The following is a 9,435-nucleotide window of genomic DNA, read 5'->3' as shown; positions in this document are numbered from 1 at the left end:
TGGCAGTGGCTATGTCAAGAGAACTCGATGGCGCCAGATAGATAATTTCGGTGGGGCTGAGTTTAACTTTTGGTTTGGGACATATGTGGATATGAGAAAGTAGTTGAAGGCATTGGAGCATATCACTAAGCATTTTGAGCAAGAAACTCATTAAGCAACACCTCACCCCCTCTTGATAGTATTGGCTTTTCCTATGGACTCAATGTGAATTTGGATCATTAAAATGAGAAATGTAGAGTCTTGTGCTTTGAGCTTAAGCCAATCCTTTTGTCCTTAGCATTGTTAGGGGTCAACTTTCTAATCCATGCCATGCCAATCATTGAGCTTTCCTGAAATATTTATCTTGAAATAGCATTAGCTCAATGAGCTATATGTTGTTAGGAATTACCAAAATCACATAGGGATAGTTGCACTTTCAGTTATCATGGTGTTGTAGACGTAAGTTATCAGATCTATGGTGTGTGTCTTCATATGCTATTTACACAAAAATTATAAGAGGTATATTTCAATAAAAATATTCTCAGGTCCAGATTATCATCATGTTTTCACCTAAGTTATCAAGTATGTGGTGCTTATATTACTATTCTATTTGCTAAGAACTAACCGAAGTTCCTTTTTCAACAATTTTTTCCCCATGGTCAAAGTTATCACGATGTTTGTACATAAATTATCAGGTATGTGGTGCATATATTATCATAATATTTACATAAAAGTTATTGGGAAAATCTTTTCAATAATTTTCTTCCCCATGGTCAAACTTACCATGGTGCTTTCATCAAAGTAACCGGGTCTATGGTGCATATATTACCATGCTACTTACACAGAATTTACGATGATTATGTTTTCAACAATTTTTTCTCTTAGGTCCAAAATACCGCATTGTTTGCATCTAAGTTATCAGGTCTGTGATGCATATATTACCGTGTTATTTACACAGTAGCCATCAGTGGTATGTTTTTAACATTTTTTTATCAGACCCAAAGTTACCGTCGTATTTATATGCAAGTTATCCAGTTTATGACGTGTATATCACCAATGCTATTTAGTAGTGAAATTATATGTCAAGCGCGGGCAAGAAAAAGGAACCAAATAAAACAAGGAATGCAGTAGTAGTTTCAATGACGATAGCATCAAGCATTAGTCACTTCGGTTCCATACAAGGTGTATTTCAAAGCAGCAATGACGAGCCTTGCGGTCGCTTCTTAACAAATTAAGCTAGTTATTTCACTTTACAGGCTAAGAATACACAGAAAACCTAGTATTGAATTATAGGAGTCATCTTCTCCGGACAAACGGAAATTTCATCAGCGCTCTTGATAGACACCAAGCTTGTTAGTGACCAATTTGTTCAGTTCAGCCCAGAATACAGTTTGTTTCACCAAATAATTCTTCGACCCATTTTATTCTCTCCTCTCTTCACATATAGCAGAAAAAACTGAACTAGAATACTACTCCCTCCGTTCCATATTAGTTGTCGCTGAAATGAATGTATCTAGATGTATTTTAGTGCTAGATACATTCGTTTGAGCAATAATTAATATGAAACAGATGGAGTAGCAGCACACCTAACCGGGCTGAACCGAATTCACCTGACACTTGCAAGAGCTAGCTAGCTTTGCACAAACCTCTCCGCTCTCTGTTCTTGTTTCTGCCTGCTTTGATGGTCGATGGCAGGAGGCTCTCCGAGCTGCTCCAGTGCAGCAGGAGCGGAAAGGAGCCGTTCCTCCTCCTCTCCCAGAGCTCCTCTCCCAAAGGTTGTTAGTGTTGCTCATAGATTTTTTTGGAAATGGAGGTGTGCTCCCGGCCTCTGCATCATAATGATGCATGCAATTATTTTATTAAAAGTTCATAAAATATCACAAAGTTATCAAAGTATTACAGCTCGCAAGAGGAGCGAAAATAAAAAACAAAGCTCATGCCGACAATCACAACCAGAATGGCAATATATAAGAAGGATAAGCTCTCTAGACTTCTATCCTGTTATGCGACCGACATCTGAACCGGTTGAATAGAGCCCATGCTACCATCTCCCACTGGTTGCACCCAGTAACCAAAGGCTCTCTGGATTCCATAGGAGTGAGTAAGGACCACGTACGGATCCAAGCAGTAGCTCTGAAGATGACCTGCAAGAAAGTTAAATTGTTTTGCCTGTTAAAAATCAAATCACTCCTGCAATTCCATATAGCCCACAAAAGCGCACATATTCCAATCCGAATACGAGACGCCGTAGTATGTTCAACCCCAGTTAACCACGTTCCAAACAACGACGTAATATCAACTGGAGGAGTAATGTTAAAGGCTATATGAATCGTTCTCCAAAGTAATTTGGCGAGTTGGCATTCAAGAAATAAATATTGTATTGTTTCATCATGATCACAAAAGCAACATCGTGGACTACCTACCCATCTCCTCTTGATTAAGTTTTCCTTTGTAAGAATTACTTGTTTGTGGACAAACCACATAAAGATTTTAATGCGTAAAGGAACCTTAATCTTCCAAATATGCAGTGATCTCGAGAGTGGGCCAGAATTAACCAGACCCATATAAAAATATTTTACCGTAAAAACCCCATTCTTAGCTAGTTTCCATTACGTTGAATCCGGTTGGTCGGAGAGTTGAACATCTATCAATCTCCGAACCAAGTGCATACATGCAGTCCAACGCTCACCGACTAACGCCCGTCTGAACTGGACATTCAAAGGGCTCGTATGTAGAACTGTCCCTACGTAAACCTCCTTACGTTGCACTATGTTATACAGGGTGGGATACTGGACGGCCAGGGGCATTTCTCCTAACCATGTATCCTCCCAAAACCTTGTAGACATCCCATTGCCAACTAAGAATTTGACCCTACGAAAAAACAAATCCTTCACCCTCATAATCCCTTTCCAGAATGGCGAGTTGGTTGATCTCATCGTAACCTGGGCAAGTGTTTTGGACTGTAGATACTTATTACGCAAAATATGTGCCCATATGCCTTCCGGCTCTGTCTCTAACCGGTAGAGCCATTTTCTCATAAGGCATTTGTTCTTGATTTCTAAGTTCTCAATACCGAGCCCACCCTGGTCTTTTGGGCGACAAAGAATGTTCCATCGCGCGAAACAGTATTTCCTCTTGGCCTCATCTGACTGCCAGAAGAATCGAGATCTGAAGAAATCAAGTCGTTTCCGTACCCCTTTTGGACTTTCGAAGAACGATAAAAGGAACATCAACGTGCTAGTCTGTACTGAGTTAATCAGCATTAGCCGGCCTCCAAAGACATAAGCTTACCCTTCCAGCAGCTCAACTTTTTTTCTATGCGATCTTCGATACATTTCCATTCTCTATTAGATAACTTACGGTGATGGATTGGTATGCCCAAATAATTAAATGGTAAAGAACCCAATTCACTTCCAAACAATTGTCTATATGTATCTTGTTCGTCTTTGGCCCTCCCAAAGCAGAACAACTCACTTTTGTGAAAGTTTATCTTTAAACCAGACAATTGTTCGAAAAGGCATAATATAAGTTTCATATTACGCGCATTAGCAATGTCGTGCTCCATAAATAAGATAGTGTCGTCAGCATACTGTAGAACGGATACTTCACCATCCACCAGATGTGGGACTAACCCCTCCACTTGCCCATGCTGTTTGGCCCTGCCAATGAGAATGGCTAACATATCGGCCACTATATTAAATAAGAGAGGAGACATGGAATTGCCTTGTCTCAAACCCTTGTGTGTCTGAAAATAATGACCGATATCATCGTTAACCTTAATGCCGACACTACTCTTCTGGACTTGAGAACCCACTTGGTTCCGCCAGACCTCGCTAAAACCTTTCATGCGCATTGCCTGCTGTAGGAATGGCCACTTTACTTTATCATACGCCTTCTCGAAATCCACTTTGAAGATAACCCCATCAAGATTCTTCGAATGGATTTCATGTAACGTTTTATGAAACACGACCACCCCTTCAAGGATATGTCGCCCTGGCATGAACGTTGTTTGGCTCGGTTGTACCACTGAATGCGCGATCTGTGTCAATCTATTGGTCCCCACCTTTGTGAAGATTTTGAAACTTACGTTAAGAAGGCAAATTGGTCTGAACTGTTCAATCCGAATTGCCTCCTCTTTCTTTGGCAATAGCGTAATCATACCAAAGTTAAGATGAAACAACTCTAAATGACCGTTAAAGAAATCATGAAACATAAGCATAAGATCATCTTTAATAATATGCCAACATTTCTTATAAAATTCAGCTGGAAACCCATCTGGTCCCGGTGCCTTATTCGATTTCATTTGTGAGATTGCATCCAAAATCTCCTTCTAAATGAATGGTGCAGCTAAAATATTGTTCTCTTCTACCTGGAGCTGAGGAATATCTCCAATTACAGTCTCGTCTAGGGTCATCGTACTTGCTTCCAGATGGCCAAACAGTTGTTTATAGTAGTTAGAGATATACGCTTTCAGATTCGCATGCCCCAAAATTGTCCCCTCGTCTTGTTCCAGCTGAATGATTTTCTTCTTTCTATGTTTGCCATTCGCAATCATATGGAAAAAATGTGTATTGTCATCCCCTTGGACAACCTTAAGCAATTTGGCACACAGTGCCCATTTGAGCTCTTCTTCTCTAAGAAGAGCTCGTACACCTTGCTCAGCTTTGGACTTGGAACTTTGCTCATTCACCGTAAGCAGGTGAGTTTCAGCTTTGAAATCTAAAGCTTCGATCAAACGAGTAAGTCGTTCTTTTTCTTGTTTGTAAAGGCCACTCTCATTTCTGGCCCAACCTCGCAAAAATTGTCTCAAATGTTGGATCTTATTTTGCCATCTCTCAAGACTAGTGCTGCCACTAACAGGGATTTCCCATTCGCGTGCGATGGTCTCCAAGAAGTTTTCTTTCTCGAACCAACCAAGTTCGAAAGAGAAAGCATTCTTGTTCGCAATATGCGTAGCCTCTCCCGAGTCTACAAGCAAAGGTGTATGGTCCGAGATCGCTCTTTGCATCGCATGAACCGACATCAAAGGATATTTTTATTCCCACTCCACACTAGCAAGAACCCTATCCAACTTCTCATAAGTTGGAGTGGGAAACGAGTTGGCCCAAGTAAACTGTCTACCGGCGAGTCCGATTTCTCTCAAATTAAGACTCTCGATATAATCATATTAAACATCATAGCCCACCGACCATCAAAATTTTCATTGTTCTTTTCATCTCTCCTCCGAATTATATTGAAGTCACCACCGACTAGGATAGGTAGAGTCTCATCTCCACAAATCCGCACCAAGTCAGCTAGGAAATCTGGTTTAAGTTCAGGTTGTGCTGCTCCATACACAGCCACGCGAGACCATCGAAAACCATCCAATTTTGATCTCATCCAAAACTTAACCGTAAAATCTCCCCGAACCACGTTAAGGACCTTAAGTGTTTCACACCGAACCCCTAGTAAGATCCCACCAGATCTTCCTCTAGGAGGTAAGACGTGCCAATCGAAATCAACTCCTCCAGATAAAGTTCCAAGAAATTGTGATGTAAAATTATCCCGTCATGTTTCCAAAAGCGCAATGAAATCTAATTGTTGCTCTACCGTTGTTTCCACCAAGAACCTTCGTTTAGCCAAGTCAGCTAGACCTCTGCTATTCCAAAAGATTCCTTTCATAAGTCATCATGGAATTTTTTCTTCAACTTAACCCTAGCGCTTCTACGGACCACCGAAGTAGGATAGATTTTTCGTTTCCAGGATCGCTTAGGCTTCTCCCCAGCACCCTTTGGAACCGTATGGTCAACAGGACACGATATAGTTCCCTCCGTCACTAGAGGCTCTACATTGTCCACAATCTCGGATGCCTCCTCATCCTCGGCATCCTCACTAGGTAAAAGATTATTGCAAATGTTCTCAAGTGCTACAATTCCTAAGTTGTTCATGTCATCCTCATTCATAGGTTTAAGTGATGCGAGGTTTCAAATTATTTCAGAGCCCCGTTCTGCTTCTAAATCCAAAAGATCATTAACAGATTTCGCTACCTCTTTTTCATTTGAACCCAAGGTTATTCCTAAGTTGTTTACCTTATCAATAATTTCACGCTCAGAGAAATGCATAATTGAATAACTTGTATCAAAAGACATACCTGTAGTTGCCTCGACATCTCGAAGCATGGTCGCCCTCTTGGCGCGCGCTAACTGCAGGTCATCAGCATCAGGTTGTTCCTGGATCCGGTTGCTAACACGCCCGCCAGACGCGACCGGATCCGGGATCCCACCAAAGGTAATAAGCTCCTCCGTAGTCCTCTCTCGAGGTGAGTGCTCCCCACACTGACGCCCTTCCCTAGTTGCCGGTGAAGAAGGGATAGGCGCGGTCGAGCGAGGCACTCCATCCGCAATGGTAGGGGAGACTGACCGTGAAGCCACCTGCTCAATAGTCCTGCTCCCCCCAAACCGCTAACAGAGCGTGGAGACGACGTCGGCGATGAAACATTGCGGGCCTCCTGCCCGCGCACCGAACCAAGCTGCCCAAAGCTGGCCCGCGGTGAGAGAGTGGGGCGGATCTCCAGCCCGCGCCCCTCCCCTAGCTGGCCTGGTACCGTCGCAATTGGGCTAGGAATGGGAGCCTCCTGCCCACCACCCCCCCACTGGCGACCGGGAGATCACAACCCTGTGAGTCCTGAACCTCAGAATCAACCCTGTGTAATACAATCATATTAGGCGAACCATCAGTATGAGGCAACACCGGTGGTAGCTCGAGCTCCTATGGATCATCCGCCTCAACTCGATTACTCCATAACCGACTGGGTGCAGACCGAGCTCCAAAAGACCCAAACCGAAGCATGTTAACCGGTGTCGTGGAAGATGCCGCCTCCTTGGCAGGTGCCGCCTTGTCCGACTACGACTCTGGCCCCTTGGTCAAGTCCCGCGGATCACTATCAGGCCCCTTGTCCTGATTCCCGAGGGCTCCTCCATCTCCCTCAGTCGTATTCATATCCTGAAGGTCATCTCCCTCTTGTGGTACTGGTGTATCCTCAATCTCAACCTCAAGCACATATGTAACCCTGACATGTGTCCACTTGACCACATCCGACACATGCTGCAAGCTAACCACGCTGACAAGTAATCTCGCAGCTCCGTGAGCACGAGTAAAGGGCATGTCAACCTGCTCCGTCTTGCCAATAAGAGACCCCAAGCTCCAAGCAACCAAAAAATGATTAATATATTTGCGTGGTGCCCCAAAGAAACGTACCCATACCTTCTCTAACGCTATACCCTCGGACTCCTTCTCTTTCCACTCATCGAAAGCAATGACAATATTCGAACTCTGAACTCTGCAAAGGCCATACTTAAGAACATGCAACTGGTCCTCCTTAGTGGGAAAGTCAACCTTGTAAGTATGGTTCTCCAGCTTGACAAGGTCCCACTGATAATCACCGGGTACCAGGTCCCGCAACTGTCGCACAATCTGGGCCTCTGTCAAAACCCCATTAGTAACCTTGACAACTACGGGAAAGGAACTCTCCATCACATGTGCCATAGGCGCCACTTCTGGTGACTCAAAAAACATTAACTCTTGACAGCAGACCCCATAAATGTTGACCACCGGTTTGGGCCTGAAAGAAGCGGGCAGTCAGTGGACATATGCTGCGATCTACTGCAATAGTCACACAGCTCAGTGGTGCACTCTGCCACAAAATGTCCTGGTTCATCACATCTGTAACACGGTAACTTCTTCTTCTTAAGTGCCCACTTGGATAGTTTTTCCCGTCCCGTTTGTCCGTGCCCTTACGTTCACCGGCGGCCTTGTCAGAACTCTTATCAGAAGCCAAATCCCGCTGCTTAGCTGCCGTCTGCTTAGCCACTAGCACCTGTACCGTCGCCAATGTTGTAACCGCCTCCATGGCAGCCGCCGGTAGCGCCAGTTTAGTCACCGCCTCCGCAAGTACTGTCTTCGGTGCCTTCTGCACCTCTGTTGTCTGGGCCGGAGGTGGCGGAGGTCTAGGCGGGGGCGGTCGTCTGCCACCTCCCCTCCCTCCCCGGTTGTAGCGATAGTTGCCACGTGGGCGATAGTTTGGACCAGATGGCCCCTCCACGAAACCTCCCGGAGGGCCATAGAAATCGCGGCCGCCACCGCCGTTGTTCTGCCATGCATAGCCCTGGCCTCCTCCCGTTGAAGAAGATCCGCGGTGCTGCCCGTCCCCATAGGCATCATAGCCGTCATCTCCCCACTGCCAACGAGATTGGGCGCGATCATCGTGTCCCGCACCCGCGTATTGGCCCCAGCCAGCACCATTAGGGTTCGCCGCGAACCTCGCATCGCGGACCGGCGGCTTGGGCGGAGGATCACCTTGCGGCAATGGGGGATCGCTTCTTGGCGGCGGTCCGGCCCCCCGACCTGCCATGTTCCCTATGCCGGGCGGTGGTTGCACGGCGGAGTTCGCTGCCGGCGGCGCCACGCGAGTCGCGCGCCCAAGGCCTAGCTTAGGGAAGCCATGCATAGCGATCCCGGGGTAGCACTGTACGTGAGCCAGATCCTCTCGTGATCCCAATTCACGTAGCGCTCGTGCCGATCGACCAGCGTCGGTGGTCTCTTGGGTCGCTTCCTGGGCCACTTGCCCAGTTACAGTTGCGCCCAAGCCCACCTCCTCCACATTCGGCCCAGCTTGGCCCAGCAAAGAGTTCAAACGAGCTGCTCTGGCCACCCGGATCTCACCGAGATCCGAGACCGGCGCCGGCGCTGCCAGTGCCCGGTTCTTCTTCCGGCGATGTTTGACAACCTTCCAAGATCCCAAGAAATCTCCAAGAGTAAGAGATGGGAGACATACCTTAGGTATAGGCCTCTTCCAAGGACGAATCACCGATGGAGCGGTCCGACAATGCACAACCCGCCGGAGAACTTCGATCGTGTCTGCCTTCCCCAGTCCATCCTATGCTCGATCAGTCACCGGAACGCCCCCCTCGATGAGTCCGGCCGCCTCCTCCTTGGAGTAGCTGATCCACAGCGCCTCGCAAATGTGATCACTAGGCGTTGGAGAATAATCCCCCGCCCTGGAGCTATCGCCGTCTTGGACCTCTTCCTCGTCAGAGTCAGAGTCCGAGCCGGCGAAGGCCCAGAACCGGGAGCCACAACATAGAGAGGGCGAGGTTGTCCGGGTCGCCGCCACAGCCCGCCTCCCGCGGTTGTCCCCGCGGCCACCTCCGCGATCGCCTTTGCGGTCGCCCATGGCCTGTCTCTCAGCTACTTCCCCCCTCTGAATACCTAAGGAAGGGGCCTATACCTAAGGTATGTCTCCAAAAGTGTCGTTCCCCGGGTGAGGCCATGTCAACGCCATGATGCCTGAAAACCGCCCAGCCTTCTCGACACGTCCGACGCCGCAGTCACCTTCCTTGTCACCGAGGAGTGGCTCGGCGTGCTCCGCTCCTTCACGCCGCCGTCTGGCGTCCGCCCGCGCGCCGCTGGGATTGAGGA

Source organism: Triticum urartu, chromosome 5A, assembly GCF_056163025.1.
Source record: "Triticum urartu cultivar PI428250 chromosome 5A, HENAU_Tu73, whole genome shotgun sequence".
NCBI lineage: Eukaryota > Viridiplantae > Streptophyta > Magnoliopsida > Poales > Poaceae > Triticum > Triticum urartu.
The sequence above is the reverse complement of the archived record's forward strand: the minus strand, read 5'-3'. Positions refer to the sequence as shown.